The sequence below is a fragment of the Eutrigla gurnardus genome (genome assembly GCF_963514095.1).
Source record: "Eutrigla gurnardus genome assembly, chromosome: 13".
Lineage (NCBI taxonomy): Eukaryota > Metazoa > Chordata > Actinopteri > Perciformes > Triglidae > Eutrigla > Eutrigla gurnardus.
Genome location: NC_139936.1, coordinates 27,558,625 through 27,575,000, shown reverse-complemented (window position 1 = coordinate 27,575,000; position 16,376 = coordinate 27,558,625). Strand labels below are relative to the sequence as shown.

General features: G+C 46.8%; 2 long non-coding RNA genes across 2 annotated transcripts; both read left to right on the top strand.

Annotated features, from left to right (window-relative positions):
- Positions 1-3,528: 3,528 nt before the first annotated feature.
- LOC311022755 lies at positions 3,529-5,079 on the top strand. Its single transcript, XR_014598140.1, has 3 exons — positions 3,529-3,816; positions 3,895-4,003; positions 4,803-5,079. It is a non-coding gene; the product is annotated as an uncharacterized lncRNA (long non-coding RNA).
- A 6,096-nt stretch (positions 5,080-11,175) lies between these two features.
- On the top strand, positions 11,176-12,349 carry LOC311022756. The gene is made up of 2 exons (XR_014598141.1): positions 11,176-11,251; positions 12,073-12,349. It is a non-coding gene; the product is annotated as an uncharacterized lncRNA (long non-coding RNA).
- Positions 12,350-16,376: the final 4,027 nt, after the last annotated feature.

Below are 16,376 nucleotides of genomic sequence, written 5' to 3'. Positions count from 1 at the left end.
CATTAAAATCAGGATTACATTAATTCAGAATCATTTTAAAATACCTCAAACACATCTTGGCCACACCAAAATGTGCTATAGTTCACTGTAAGATTTAAATGTAAAAGGTCTATACATTATTTATCAAGTATTTTGGCTCATATATTTGAACTTTTAAATGTATTTTCATATGGCTTACAGTCTCTGACGCAGACAGTCAGTACACTTTTAATATTTCTCCTGCTCAGCAGGGCTGTTGTCTTTTGCCATATCACACTGATTTCTCTGAGGTGTTCTCACGGCTGTCGTGTTTCATACGATTCACGTGTCAAAAGCTTGTAACTGTACACACATAATCATAACAGAGAGTCAGCAGTATTTATTAGGAAAGGTCACTCTGAGAGCTATAGAATCTGTAATCACTGATTTTTCATCGGACAGAAACCACCAATATGAGTTCATTAGTTTCACAAGTAGATTTCAAGTTGAAAAGAAAATATTCTTATATTGCTCTCCATTCAAGCTATATGATGTTTGTTTAAATACAAGACTCAATGTTTTTTCTGACTTGCATGGACCGTTCCATCAAACAAACACAATGTGCATAATTTTAATAAGATCCACAATCTTTGGAAACCATGCGATCTAGATCTAGGGTTTTAACAATGTTTGGCTGCACAGCACAAACTTGTAGTGACTATCCAACTTGCAGGTTAGTGGGATTTAAAAGTTTAGTGTGCCAGGCCAAGCAAATATGGAATACAGTGTATACTCCAGTCCCTTAGATCAATGATAATAATCATCCATCCATCCATCCATTGTCTACCGCTTATCCCGTATTCAGGGTCGCGGGGGGGCTGGAGCCGATCCCAGCTGTTATTGGGCGAAAGGCAGGGTACACCCTGGACAGGACACCAGTCTATCGCAGGGCTGACACGTAGAGACAAACAACCATGCAATTTTAGAGTAATCAATTAACCTATCCCCATCCTGCATGTCTTTGGATTGTGGGAGGAAGCTGGAGAACCTGGAGAGAACCCACGCTTACACGGGGAGAACATGCAAACTCCACACAGAAGGAACCCGGGCCCGGGTAGGGTCATTTTATCATGGACTTCCATGCAATCTGACTTCTTTTGCAACCAGAGGAGTCTCCCCCTGATGACCAGTAGAGAGAATGCAAGTTTAAGGCACCTCGGCCTTGGCTTCACTTTTTCGAACTGGAGGTTGATTGGTGATTAAACTTTTATTTTCTCTCTTGATCAGTGTCCTGGATTACTGCACAGAATGAAGATTGTCTTATTTTTTTTAACATTTTAAGCCTTGTGCCCTCCTCAAATTTACTACACACTTAAAACTTCCAACTTGCACAAAACTACCAAACATTCAATCATTTTCAGGATTGTAACCCTTTAAATCCAAGTTAAATTATTTATTTTATTTTTTACCGCAAAAAAACACAAAAATGAATTATTTTCCATATAATAAATAGGAAGTGGATGGGGCTTTTGTGAGTATTAGAGTCTTGGATATGTCAAAGATTAGCAACAAAATTGATTTGATTGCATTAGTATTTTTTCTGTAGTACCAGATAGTCCCTCTGGACACCTCGTGGCCAAAAACGCCTCATTGACTTCCATTCAAACCACATTTTTTAATCTCACACTGGTACACTGGCCAATATTTGTATGGACTTTTCTCAATTATGTATCTCATTTGGTGAAGTACACTAGAAGTTATTTGTAGTAACATAATATGTTTGTTACTTAATCAGTAGACACACAAGCCATATCGAGACCAGTCTTGTAGTAGCCATCATCTCATAATGTGTACTTTACAACCACTGGTACTCTATAATCGACACATTCATATGACTTGACACATATTGAGTGATCTTTATGTACTGCCTGCAGAAAACAGAAACATACAAACCAATGGTGGTTCTACACAGGGCCTACATGGGCCAGTGCCCCTGTAAAAATGTCCCTGCTTGAAAAACGTTGAAAAACACATTGTTGTACCCTTTTATATCCTCAAAATACTGTTTTTGTTATATGTGATTGGTGTCTGCTTATGGCGTTACATATGTTACACATTTCAGCATTGGCTCTGATAGTCCCAAACGCTAATGTGGAATTTTGTACGTTGAAATAAATCAATGTTATTTTTGGCTGGCACTTGTGTTAAATGCTCATTGTATCAATCGATGCACTCTTTGTAAAAAAATAAATAAATAAGAATAAAGTATTTCTGTTATAAGAATTTTGTATAACCACATGATTTTAGTGTTTTAATGACTTAAGTATTTCCACTGATGACCTAAACAGGGCCTAAAGCTATCCTGCAGAACAGCTAACCGTTATCAGGGGCCCTGTGCACGTGATGTCTTGTATTACATGTTTTCAATGACGCGTTATCTCCTGTGCCTTTAAAAGACTCAAGTCACAACAATGATTTGAGCACTTCCTCTGTAGCATCCTCACACGTTGTTGCACTGTAACTGCTCCTCTTGTACAAGATTAAAGTCAGACGTCGACTTTACTTATGTCTCCGATCTCCTCCTTGGGTGAATTTATTCGTTTACGGAAAAATTCTTTTAACATTTGGCGCCGAACGACTTCCGGTGGCGCTCGACACAGCATGACAGCTTAGAAACAGAGCTCCGGTACCAGCCTTTTACTTCCCCCTAATTCAAGCGTTTTTGCTCATTCAAATTGATACACACTGAATAAGAATGGATGGGGATAAAAGTAGGAAATGCGGATATGGGTTACGGAACAACGCCGATCGGCAAATCGACAAAGAAGTCGCGGCTAGCGAAACTTTAGCAGGTCAAGATGGCGGCCCCGGAGAAGGCGATACTTTGGCCGTAATCCGTGTAGCCGTGGGCGAAGTCATGACCGCGGGGATGGCAGCGTTCCGTGCCGAATTGAAAAAAGACCTCTCCGACTTCCATGCCAGTTTTCGGGAGGACATTAAAAAACAAATGGAGGAATTTTCCACGGAAATAGATCGGAAAATGCAAGTTACGGAGGGCCAGATTGAGGGCGCGGTGAAACGCGTTGATGAGATGGAGGAAAACGTGGCCGATATGGAAAGGTGGGACATTGGAGTGAAGGACGCCCTCAACCAACTGCTTCGCGACCAACGAGCTCTGCGGGATAAGGTGTCTGATCTTGAGGGTCGCTCCAGGCGCAACAACGTTAGGATATATGGCGTCCCGGAGGACGCCGAAGGTACATCCGCTGTAACCTTCATTGAAAACCTGATTAAGACCGAACTCGGAGACAGTCTGCCCTTAGATAGGGACCGTGACCTGGGTATAGAGCGCGCTCATCGCGCTCTGGCACCAAAACCGCCTGCAAGTGCCCCTCCACGCTCGATAGTGGTCCGGTTCCTCCGGTTTTCAGTGAAGGAGTAAGTTCTCCATACAGCTTGGAAAAAGGAACTGCGTGTCCAAAACAAACGAGTATTTTTTGACCATGATTATGCGACGGATGTGCAAAACAAGCGGAAGGAATATACACCCATCAAGAAGGCGCTGAAGGAGAGGGGAATACGCTTCCAGACACCACTAACCAGGATGCGCGTCTTCTTTGTGTGGCAGGTCGAGGGTTGCTCTGCTCCACGCCGACTCAATCAGCACCACCGGTGCTTGATTGCGCATTGGTGCCACCTGTTGAATTACTGCGCTCCCTCGGGGCGCACTCTCTCTCTGGCGTTCACCTGGAAGGGCTCTGTTTGGCGTGCTCCGTTGGTTTGCCGTGCTCCGGTTTGCTTGGCGTGCTCCGGTTTGCTTGGTGTGTTTGGCGTGTTTCCTATGTGGTCATTCTCAAGGTAAGCGTGGGTGCTGCTACTTCATGCAACTTTATGGCACAGTATGGTGTGATAGCTGCCGGGATGTGTCACTTTCAGTGTCGTTGGCCGTGCTGGTTGGGTTGCAGCATTGTGAGGAGTTGGCGTCTGCTCTCTGTTGTCACTGCAGACTGACTGGTTCTGGGGTGCTCAAGCTCTCTTCGTTCGGGTAAGTGTGCTCCCTTATTAATCTCTGTTGGCTGTAGTAGCCTTATGCTAAAAGCTGTTTGCCCTCTGCTCTCTGTCCTGCTGTAGCTGTTGAAGCCACAGCGGTTCCTCTGTTTCTCCTCCTGCACTCTGTGTGAGGCTGCACTGCACTGCCAGTGACGTGCACCACAGCGGCTATCCAAACGTAAACCATTCACGGCCTCCAGCCCTGGTGCAGTCGCTCCGTCTTCTGCTCCGTCTTCGACGACGTCCTTTTCTCACAGTCCACTGTGAGCTCCCGTTGCGGCTGTTGTCCAGGCAGCGCCGGATTCTCATCCTCACCACAACTTTTGTTTTGATTAATTTAGTTTGTTTATTTGTCTGGGTTAATTATTTAATTTGCTACTTATTTGGGTTTGTTTATGGTTTGAATTATTTTGTTTTTGATTAGTTTCTTTGTGGGTTCGGTTCTTTGTGGGCCAGCTGTTTAAAACATTTTTTTGTTTCTTGATAAATTTATTTCCTTTTTGAGTTAACAGTCTATCTTTAATTTGATTATTTAGTTACTTAGCTGTGGGGTTGTCAGTATAGACGGGCCTATCACTACGCCTGGTCCCACCCACAGCTGAATTGTTGTTTCTTTTCAAGTACATTTTTGATTATTTGTATTTAGGTTAAAATATTTATCTTTTCTGTTGGTGTGCGTGGGTGTGAGTGTTGTGTGTGTGGTTTAGTATAGGCCTTCTGTTTTAATCTTTGCTGCCTGTACAGTCGAACCTTTGAGTGTCCCTCCGCATAATTTTGCTTTCTTTTCTTTTCAGGACAGGAGTTGGTGCAGTGTGCGGCAGACTTCCCTGGTGGTGGTCCCATCTCACATCCCTTAATTTGTTTTGCTGTGGCACGTGGTGATTTGGTTTGTAGTATTTCTTTTTGTGGTTTGATTTGCTTTAGTCTGCCCGCCCCACTAACGTTAATCCTGTTCCTGTTTTGTTTAGTTTGTTTACTGCGATATAGCCGACACTCAGGTTGTAAAAGACATATGTGCTCATTTTTACCCTAGTAAATTATTGTTAAATAAAAACAATTGTATTTTTGGAAGTCCGTCTCTTGTCCTCTCTATAAATTGGTGTAACGAATCTGTGTGACCTACTGTAGTAGCCCCAGTACAGGGTTTGAGTGTATTTCCTGGGGCGCATTTCCTGGGGCACTTTCCCAGGTGGCGTTGTTGGACAACTTCCCCCTTCCCCCACGTTCCGCCACAAATTGGCGTTGTTGACAGGATGCACTGTTAGAGGACAGAGACGTGACTTCCATTTTTTTGTTACTAGTGTGGGTTTGTTTTGTTTGGTTCTTTTCTTTCTTTCTTTCTCTTTTGTTTTTGTTAAGTTACGTTTTGTGGTGGTGTGTTGAGGCAGCAGTGAAGACGGAGCGGCAGCACCTTTCTCTTTTCTCTCTTCTTTTTCTGCCAGTGGTAACACCAGGTCTCCATTTTGAAGGCAGTGAGTGTGGCCTCTGCGGTTTGCCATGGAGGAGGAACTGCAGCAGCTCAGAGAGCAAGTGGCACAGCTTAAAGCAGACAACGAGCAGCTGTCTCGAGCGAGGGATGCTTCCCAGGCCAGTTCCAGCAGAGCGGATTCCCCCTCTGTCACTTCAGGTAATCCTCCAGCTGCAGGTACTAGCGCCCTGGTCACTGAACGGTTAGTTGTTATACCTAGAGATCGTAGATGTCCCATGTTTAACGGCAGAACGGGTATAGGCATAGTTGAGTGGAAAGAGGAATTACAGGCATGTATGCAAGCACGCCACCTGTCTGTTCGCGATCGGGCCTTTTTCATTTTTGACCATCTGGAATGGGAGGCCAGAGAGGAGATCAAATATCGCCCCCGTGTGGAGAGAGAAGACCCAGCCAAGGTTTTGGCTATTTTGACTGAACTTTATGGCTGTGTTCAGTCATATGTAACACTGCAGCAATCTTTCTTCTCCCGAAAGCAGCAGGAAGGTGAGACGCTGTTAGAATTTTCCTTGGCTTTGATGGCCCTGATGGAGCGTGTTAAACAGTCTGCACCGGATGCCTTGCCAAATGCTGAAGTTCTTCTTCGCGATCAGTTCGTAGAGCATGTGTTTGATGGTGCCCTTCGCAGGGAATTGAAACAGTTCGTTCGCCACCACCCCACTGTTTCTTTGCTTGAAACACGTGGAGAGGCCATTAGATGGGAGAGGGAGGGGTCCCCAAGGGGTGCAAGGGAACGTAGCCACTCTCTTCCTTCGGCCTATGGTCTGTAGTATGGGGTACAGGGTAGCTCTCGCCCCGCCCCACTTGTCTCACCCCATGATTCAGAGTTGAGTGAAGTGAAGATACTCTTGAAGCGTCAACAGGAACAGCTTCACCAGTTGGCCCAGACCATGGCTTCTTTGCAGGCTCGCCCCTTTCCACCGCGGCCTCCTCGCAACGGTCCTGTGATTTGCCGAAGGTGTCAACAGCCGGGTCACTATGCCAGTGAGTGTGACGGGGAGCGGGTCCCCCCTCGTCCCCGTGTTGGTTCTGCCACTGGTCGGTCTTCTAATGTGGCTGGGTTTTCGCGCCCCGCACCCCAGCCGGAAAACTGAAGCCCACTGAGCTGAGGAGCCAAAGCTCAGATGGGGAGGTTGGAGGCTCGCAACAAGACCTCATCGGTTGGATAATGGCGTCCTGTCCACATATTAATGTCCTGATGGGTGGGATCACTGTCTCGTGCTTGTTGGACAGCGGATCCATGGTGTCCACGATCCCTGAAAGTTTCTTTGTAGAACATTTCGCGCCATGGGGCCAAGAGCGCCTCCGGTCTTGTAATTGGCTGCAACTGCGGGCAGCCAATGGTCTTTGTATTCCTTACATCGGCTATTTGGAGCTGGATGTCACATTATGTGGGAAGGTGGTCCCTGGTTGTGGGATCTTAGTGGTAAGAGACCCTCCCGGTGTTGCATCTGTTGCCCCTGGGATCTTGGGGAGCAACATCATCCGTCGATGTTATCGGGAACTCTTTGCGGTGTACGGTCCCGCTCTTTTCGATGCTCCCTCAGTGGTTCAAGCTCCAGTACCTGTCCTTGAAGCTTTGCAACGGTGCCATCGGGCCACCACAGAACCCCAGAGGAACATCACTGGTTTCGCCAGGGTTCGTGGCAGATGGGCGGTACGCATACCTGGTGGAGTAATGAAGCTTGTGGCAACCACTTGTCCGGAACAGCTGGCTGATCAGGCCGTGGTGTTTGAACCAGCAGAGTCCAGCCTGCCCGCAGGGCTACTAGTGTCTCCTTGTCTTGTCCAGGTTACCCGTGGTACAGCTTATGTCCCAGTGGTCAATGTGGGGACGACCGATGTCCTCCTTTACCCACGCACTGGTCTTGGTGTTTTAAGTAGGGCCCAGGTTGTAAGCTTACCTGCTGGTGTAACTGAGGTGAAGCCCACTACAGCCTCGGTCTCATCTCAGGCAGCTTCAGGTGTGGCACCGGGCGGGGTCCAAGCCATGGACCTGTCTGCTTTAACAGAACAAGAACAGATGGAGGTGCATGCTTTGTTGCAGAGATATCAGACAGTTTTCTCAACCCATGAAGGTGACTTGGGTTGTACCAACCTCATTTCTCATGAAATCCCGTTGCTTGACGAGGCTCCAGTGAGACAGCGGTACCGAAGGATCCCCCCCTCTGAGTATGAGGAGGTGAAGGCTCACATTGATCAGTTGCTTGAAGCCAAAGTGATCCGGGAAAGCAATAGTCCCTTTGCCTCCCCCATTGTCCTCGTCCGTAAAAAGGATCGTAGTCTCCGGATGTGCGTTGACTACCGCCTACTTAATAGCAAGACACGGAAGGACGCATTCCCTCTTCCTCGCATTGAGGAAAGCCTTGATTCCCTTGCCGGAGCTCGCTGGTTCACCACTCTTGACTTGGCGAGTGGATATAATCAGGTTCCTGTTGCAGAGCAGGACAAGCCGAAGACAGCCTTTTGTACGCCCTTTGGGCTCTTTGAATGGAACAGGATGCCATTCGGCTTGTGCAATGCGCCCAGCACTTTTCAAAGACTCATGCAAAGGATGTTCGGAGATCAACAGTGCCAATCCCTACTCTTGTACTTGGATGATATCGTTGTATTTTCCTCTTCTGTCTCACAACAGTTGCAGAGACTGGAGGTGGTCCTCAGTCGGCTGCAGAGAGAAGGTTTGAAGGTGAAACTTGAAAAGTGTGCCTTTTTCCAAAAGGAGGTCCGTTATCTGGGGCACATCATCTCCAGTCAAGGAGTTTCCACAGACCCTGCCAAGATCGAGGCAGTGGCAAAATGGCAGCGGCCCCGCCATGTGTCAGAGCTGCGCTCGTTCTTGGGGTTCGCCAGCTATTACAGGCGGTTCGTGGAGGGGTTCGCTAAGCTGGCGGGCCCTCTGCATCAGTTGGTGGCAACACTCGCAGGTACCAGGTCCAAGCGAGGATCTGGGCAGGATCTGAGCTCTGCATGGACACCCCAGTGCGAACAAAGCTTTGAAGCCTTAAAGGCGAAGTTGGTCTCGGCCCCAGTGTTGGCCTACGCAGATTTTTCACGCCCATTTATCTTGGAAATTGATGCAAGTTTCAGTGGCCTGGGTGCTGTCCTTTCACAAGAGACTGATCATGGGGTCCGACCGGTAGCATATGCCAGCAGAGGCCTTCGACCCACTGAGCGCAACATGGATAACTATAGTTCGATGAAGCTTGAGTTTCTTGCGCTTAAGTGGGCAATGGGGGAAAAGTTCCGGGAGTATTTGTTGGGGCACAAATGTGTGGTTTTCACAGACAACAACCCGTTGAGCTACCTCAATTCAGCTAAGTTGGGAGCCACAGAGCAGTGGTGGGCCTCTCAACTAGCTGTCTTTGATTTTGAGATCAAGTATCGCTCCGGACGCATCAATAGGAATGCTGATGCTCTCTCCCGACAGTATCTGTCAGGGTCCAGCCTGGCTGAACATGTCTTACCTGGCACTTCGGTCCCATCACTCTCCCAGCCAGCTTCAGCCTCTGCCCCAGTGGTACATGCAGCCCAGGCGATGGTGTCTGTCTTCCGGGGCCATTCTCCATCTGACCTTTGTTCTTTGCAAGAGGTGGATCCTCTTTTGCGTGATCATTTTCTGCCCTTTTGGAAGAGGCGGGCTAAGCCTACTGTTGAGGAAAGGCAGCAACTTCCCACATCTGCTTTGACACTCCTGAAACAGTGGGACCGCTTGGTCGAACAGGAGGGCGTGCTGTACCGCCGGACTTTTCGTTCGGATGGGGGGGAAGAGTGCTTCCAGCTTGTCCTACCTGCTGTTCTTAAGGAGGAGATCCTGACCCAGTTGCACCAGGACCATGGCCATCAGGGTATCGAGCGCACCACGGAATTGGTGCGGCTGCGCTGTTACTGGCCAGGGATGTCCGCCGACATCAAACGGTGGGTTCAGACATGTGAACGTTGCCAAGTTGCCAAAGATTCAGGGTCGGTTCCCCATAGTTTTATGGGCCACGTGCTGGCGTCTCGGCCGAACGAGATTGTCGCCATTGACTTCACGTTGTTGGAACCCTCACGGAACGGGTTGGAAAACGTCTTGGTAATGACCGATGTGTTCACTAAATACACGGTGGCAGTCCCAACCCGAGATCAGCAGGCAGCGACTGTGGCTCAGGTCTTACTGACCGAATGGTTTTTCCGGTTTGGTGTTCCAAATCGTATTCATTCCGACCAGGGTCGGAGCTTTGAGAGTTCCCTGATCCAACAACTCTGCCGCTTGTACGAGGTAGCCAAATCACGAACCACTCCTTACCATCCGGCCGGCAACGGGCAGTGTGAACGCTTTAACAGAACTCTTCATGACCTATTGCGGACATTGCCAGTCTCCCGGAAGCGGGATTGGGTTTCTTGTCTCCCGCAGGTGTTATTTTGTTACAACACTACGCCACATCAAAGTACAGGAGAGTCTCCTTTCCTTTTAATGTTCGGTCGGGAACCTAGGCTCCCCGTGGACTTTCTTTTTGGGCCGGGTCCGGGACGCTGAGCCAGGGGGAGTACAGGATTGGATGACTGAGCATCAGGCGAGGCTCAAGGTGGCATTTGAGAATGCTCGTGGTAGGATGTTGGCTGCTGCAGGTCGACGGAAAGAGCGACACGACCAGCATGTTCGGGAGGTTCCTTTGCAGGTGGGCCAGCACGTCTACCTCCGAGACCTTGGTGTTAGGGGTCGACACAAGCTTCATGACAAATGGAGCTCAGTGCTCTATCAGGTGCTGAAAGCCCCATCCGGAGATGGAGCGGTTTACACCATTGCCCCTGTAGAAGAGTTGCATAGGGCTCGGCAGGTACACCGAGACATGCTGAAGGCCCAGGTCATGTCCAGTTGTCACCCTCCTAGGGCGCCACTTCCACCAGATTCGGCAGCGCTTGCAGGCTCTCCGGATTCACCTGAAGGTGGTGAGCTATGGTTGTTGGTCCGTGACACTTCTGCACCCTCTGCCACCGAGGCACCAGCCCAGCCCTGCTCTACAGGGCCTGCTGTGATGACACCAGCAAGTGCTGAGCCTACTTCAGGCTCAAGGGCGGAACTAGAACGCCCTCACTCGGTGTCCCCTTCCTCTAGTGGTCAGTCCAGTCCTTCTCAGTCGGCCTTGCGTCGCACTGGCCGTTCCACCGCCGGTCAACATTCCAATGTTCATCGTCTTCCCCAGCCTGTTGGCATCAGGGGTAATGCGGTACTTGAACCTGCACAGCCAGTGGTAAATTCGCAGTCTGTCCTGTTTAGGCCTTGGTCCTAGTTTAGTGTACTTTTCAAGTGTAGTTCGTCGTCGGGGCGACGACGCAGAAAGCGGGGATGGAATGTGGCAGGTCGAGGGTTGCTCTGCTCCACGCCCACTCAATCAGCACCACCGGTGCTTGATTGCGCATTGGTGCCACCTGTTGAATTACTGCGCTCCCTCGGGGCGCACTCTCTCTCTGGCGTTCACCTGGAAGGGCTCTGTTTGGCGTGCTCCGTTGGTTTGCCGTGCTCCGGTTTGCTTGGCGTGCTCCGGTTTGCTTGGTGTGTTTGGCGTGTTTCCTATGTGGTCATTCTCAAGGTAAGCGTGGGTGCTGCTACTTCATGCAACTTTATGGCACAGTATGGTGTGATAGCTGCCGGGATGTGTCACTTTCAGTGTCGTTGGCCGTGCTGGTTGGGTTGCAACATTGTGAGGAGTTGGCGTCTGCTCTCTGTTGTCACTGCAGACTGACTGGTTCTGGGGTGCTCAAGCTCTCTTCGTTCGGGTAAGTGTGCTCCCTTATTAATCTCTGTTGGCTGTAGTAGCCTTATGCTAAAAGCTGTTTGCCCTCTGCTCTCTGTCCTGCTGTAGCTGTTGAAGCCACAGCGGTTCCTCTGTTTCTCCTCCTGCACTCTGTGTGAGGCTGCACTGCACTGCCAGTGACGTGCACCACAGCGGCTATCCAAACGTAAACCATTCACGGCCTCCAGCCCTGGGAGCGACTGCACAGACGGAGTCTTCTGCTCCGTCTTCTGCTCCGTCTTCGACGACGTCCTTTTCTCACAGTCCACTGTGAGCTCCCGTTGCGGCTGTTGTCCAGGCAGCGCCGGATTCTCATCCTCACCACAACTTTTGTTTTGATTAATTTAGTTTGTTTATTTGTCTGGGTTAATTATTTAATTTGCTACTTATTTGGGTTTGTTTATGGTTTGAATTATTTTGTTTTTTTGATTAGTTTTTTTGTGGGTTCGGTTCTTTGTGGGCCAGCTGTTTAAAACATTTTTTTTGTTTCTTGATAAATTTATTTCCTTTTTGAGTTAACAGTCTATCTTTAATTTGATTATTTAGTTACTTAGCTGTGGGGTTGTCAGTATAGACGGGCCTATCACTACGCCTGGTCCCACCCACAGCTGAATTGTTGTTTCTTTTCAAGTACATTTTTGATTATTTGTATTTAGGTTAAAATATTTATCTTTTCTGTTGGTGTGCGTGGGTGTGAGTGTTGTGTGTGTGGTTTAGTATAGGCCTTCTGTTTTAATCTTTGCTGCCTGTACAGTCGAACCTTTGAGTGTCCCTCCGCATAATTTTGCTTTCTTTTCTTTTCAGGACAGGAGTTGGTGCAGTGTGCGGCAGACTTCCCTGGTGGTGGTCCCATCTCACATCCCTTAATTTGTTTTGCTGTGGCACGTGGTGATTTGGTTTGTAGTATTTCTTTTTGTGGTTTGATTTGCTTTAGTCTGCCCGCCCCACTAACGTTAATCCTGTTCCTGTTTTGTTTAGTTTGTTTACTGCGATATAGCCGACACTCAGGTTGTAAAAGACATATGTGCTCATTTTTACCCTAGTAAATTATTGTTAAATAAAAACAATTGTATTTTTGGAAGTCCGTCTCTTGTCCTCTCTATAAATTGGTGTAACGAATCTGTGTGACCTACTGTAGTAGCCCCAGTACAGGGTTTGAGTGTATTTCCTGGGGCGCATTTCCTGGGGCACTTTCCCAGGTGGCGTTGTTGGACAACTTCCCCCTTCCCCCACGTTCCGCCACATTTGCAACGGGCACCGTCATGTACAACACTGCGACACATGCTGCGGAGGATCTGCGCAAGCGGGGATTTACCGTGGGTGAAGTTACTCGCGGGACCAAGAGTGCAGGTGTTACGGAGGAAACACTGGCCCAGCTGCTCCCTTGGGAAACAACGGAGACCCGTCGCGGCAGAGACAAGGACCGACACCAGAGGCAGATCCGGGAAAAACTAAAGGAGTACCGCAGGACGGAGTCGGGAGCAGCACAGGAGGACGGGTGAACGGTTTAACTGTCAATTTTTTCATTATCGGATCTGACGGTGAGATAAGTCACTCTCTCTCATATTTTTATTCTATTTTTGCATGGTCTGCTTCTTTTTTGTTATATATAAACCCGAGGATTAAGGCTACCCCCTACAAGGATTAATAACATTTAAACCCCTGTCCAGCATTTTCTTTTGACTTAACAAATACACTGTACAAGGCTGATACCTACGGTGCGCACAGACAGAGAGCCACGAGACTTTCTTTCTTATCTTTTTTTCTCACTTTTTGCTACAGAGGGGCCCCACCTTGTGGCCTGCTCCCCTCACTGTCGAGGCGACATGTCACCTTACTTGTTGGAAGCTCAGTTTGATGTTCTGTTTTATAGTTCTAGTTTTCTTGTTCTACTTTATTTTCTGTGTTTTGAGGTCTGGGATATTTCAAGTGCAATGTGCCGTGAGTACACATAATGCAATACCAACACTATAACATACTGTCATTAAATGTAAATGGGCTGAATAATCCGATCAAAAGAAGTAAAATGATAACTAAATTAAAAAAGGAGAAGGTAAACATTGCATTTTGGCAAGAAACTCACCTTTCTGGTCCTGAACACGAAAAACTAAAAAAAATGGGCTTTAGGAACTCTTTTTACTCTTCATTTAAAAACGGAAAACGGAGGGGAGTTGCTGTACTAATTTCAAATTCGACCAGATTCAAATTTATATCCCAAATAAGTGATAAAGATGGTAGATTCATTCTCATTAAAGGAAAAACAGATCAAAAAGAAGTGACCCTCTTTAATGTGTATGCCCCCCCTGGGAGTGATAAATCATTTTTCAGAAAGGTGTTCGATTTGATAGCCTCTGAAACATATGGGACTCTAATATGTGCCGGAGACTTTAACATGCTACTTAAACCCCTACTAGATACAACAAATAGAAAGAGAAAAAGTAACACTACTGAGAAATATATAAATAAAGTACTAAAAGACCTTGGACTGAATGATGTATGGCGGTTTGTGCATGGATCGGTCCCAGGCTACACTTTTTATTCTGCGCGACACTCAGTTCACTCTAGAATCGACTATTGCTTTATGTATGGTGGGGATTTACATAGAGTAAGGGATAGGCTGCTGGAGGGACTGTGGGGACATTATGGTCGATCATGCCCATGTCTTTTGGTCTTGCCCACTTATTCAGACTTTCTGGAAGGGAGTGGCATCGGTTATTACAAAAACATTGGGCTTCAATATCAGTGTAACTTTCTTATCTCTCTATCTTGGTTATTTCCCTAATAAGCTAAGTAAAGATGATGCATACCTCTTAAAGATTTTGCTGGCAGCAAGTAAAAAGGCCGTCACAAAGTGCTGGCTTCAGAAAAATGCCCCTACTGCCCCCTACTGTTGACTCTTTGTCAACACTGTTGAGCAGTTGCATCTTTTGGAAAGAATGACTTACTCCATACAACTTCAAAAGGAGTTCGGTGAAAAGCAATGGAAAAAATGGTCAGTTTATTTAGCTAGTCAGACAGATTTGGTATAGACATTGCACCGCGAGCGTTTTTCTTTTACGCCTTGGAGATAGGCGAGATTGCCATGATTAAGTGATTATCCCATGACCTCCTGTTAAATTTTTTATTTTTTTTGTGTACGTGTTTGCTGTTTCTGTTTTGTGTCCTACATTATTATTTTTTTTCCACAGTTTATATTGTGTGGATAATGTGAAAAAATACTTACAAATAAAAAGTTAAAAAAAAAAAACATTTGGCGCCCAACGTGGGGCCCAATATCTGTTTCTCTTCTCCAACTACCGGACCTGAACACCTTGCAAGGCGGGCCCAGCTGGAGAGGAGAGCAGTGACGGGGTCCGAAACGTAGGAGGAATCTGAGGCATCAAAAAGAAATTAGTTAGAGTATTAACCAATCAGATAAAAAAAAAAAAAAGGGTTTACTCATTTTGTAAGGAAAATTCCTGAGTGAGGTTGGTTTCCACCATTCGGTAAAATATGGTTTGAACCCAGTAGTGCAGCTAGGTTTAAAGTCCGTGGGTTTGAAGCCCGAAAAACTCTGTGAAGCTGCCAAGGATTGCTAGGTTTAAAGTCCGTGGGTTTGAGGCAGAGAAAAAAAAAAACACCGTGTAGCTGAATCCAGGATTCTCAACTTTGCCGAGAATGGTTTTACCAAATAGGATGGAAATGTTTTCTACTCATTTAGCAAGACACAGAGAACTGTGTTGACGACAGTCGACCAGTTACAAAAAAAAGAAAAAAAAAGAAAGGAGGGATTCTCCTATCGGGGTAGTTTTGATCAAATCAAATCAAATCAAACTTTATTTATAGAGCACATTTTTCACGACCAATGGTTGACCAAAGTGCTGTACAGTTCAGTAAAACAAATACAATACAATACAATGAGAATAATAAAAATAAATAAATAAAAATATACACAAAATACAGTAGACGGGTGTCATGCTCAGCCAGAATTAAAAGCCATGGAGAACAGGTGGGTCTTCAATAGGGACTTAAAAACCTCTAGGGTCTGGGCTGATTTAATATGCCAAGGCAAGCTATTCCAGAGCTTCGGGGCAGCTGCCGCAAAGGCTCGGTCCCCTCTGGTTTTAAGTCTGGTCCTGGGGACTTTCAGGAGCAGTTGATCTGCCGACCTCAGTGCTCTGGCTGGATTGTGACTGTGTAAAAGTTCAGATAGGTATAGTGGAGCCAGTCCATTTAAAGCTTTAAAAACAAATAGCAAAAGTTTAAAATCAATCCTGAAGCGGACAGGGAGCCAGTGTAGTGAGGCCAAGACTGGTGTAATGTGGTCGCGCTTTCTTTTTCCAGTCAGAAGACGAGCGGCAGCATTTTGCACGAGCTGCAGGCGACGGAGCAACGACTGGTCGACACCAACATACAAAGAATTACAATAATCCAGCCGTGAAGAAATAAAGGCATGGATCACTCTCTCTAGGTCTTTGGGAGGAAGATAGGCCTTAATCTTGGCTAAGAGTGGAAGCTGGAAGAAACTTGTTTTGACAACAGAGCTGACCTGCCTGTCAAATTTAAAAGCACTGTCTAGTGTTACTCCAAGGTTCTTGACATGAGTGCGGGAGTTTGGAGTAAGTGGGTCCAGAAAACCAGCAGAAAAATCCTGAATATTTTGCCCAAACATAATAATCTCAGTTTTGTTTTCATTAAGGTTGAGAACATTTATGTCCATCCAAGTTTTTACATCAGATAAGCAATCAAGCAATGGCTGCAATGTATCCTTACTCTTGGATTTTAAAGGGATATAGATTTGTACATCGTCAGCAAAACAGTGGAAAGAAATGTTGTGTTTCGCTAAGATGGATCCCAGGGGCAACAAATACAGTAAGAACAGGATAGGGCCCAAAATAGAGCCTTGAGGGACTCCACAGGTGAGAGGGGCAGCGGTAGAGGAAAACTCCCCCAGGTGAACTGCGAAACTCCTATCAGAAAGATAAGACTCGAACCATTTGAGGGCAGTACCTGTGATGCCTACGCACTGTTCTAAACGTAACAGAAGGGTCCTGTGGTCCACAGTGTCAAAGGCAGCTGACAGGTCTAGGAGCACAAGGACAGCAGAGTTACCTGCATCAACAGTTAAA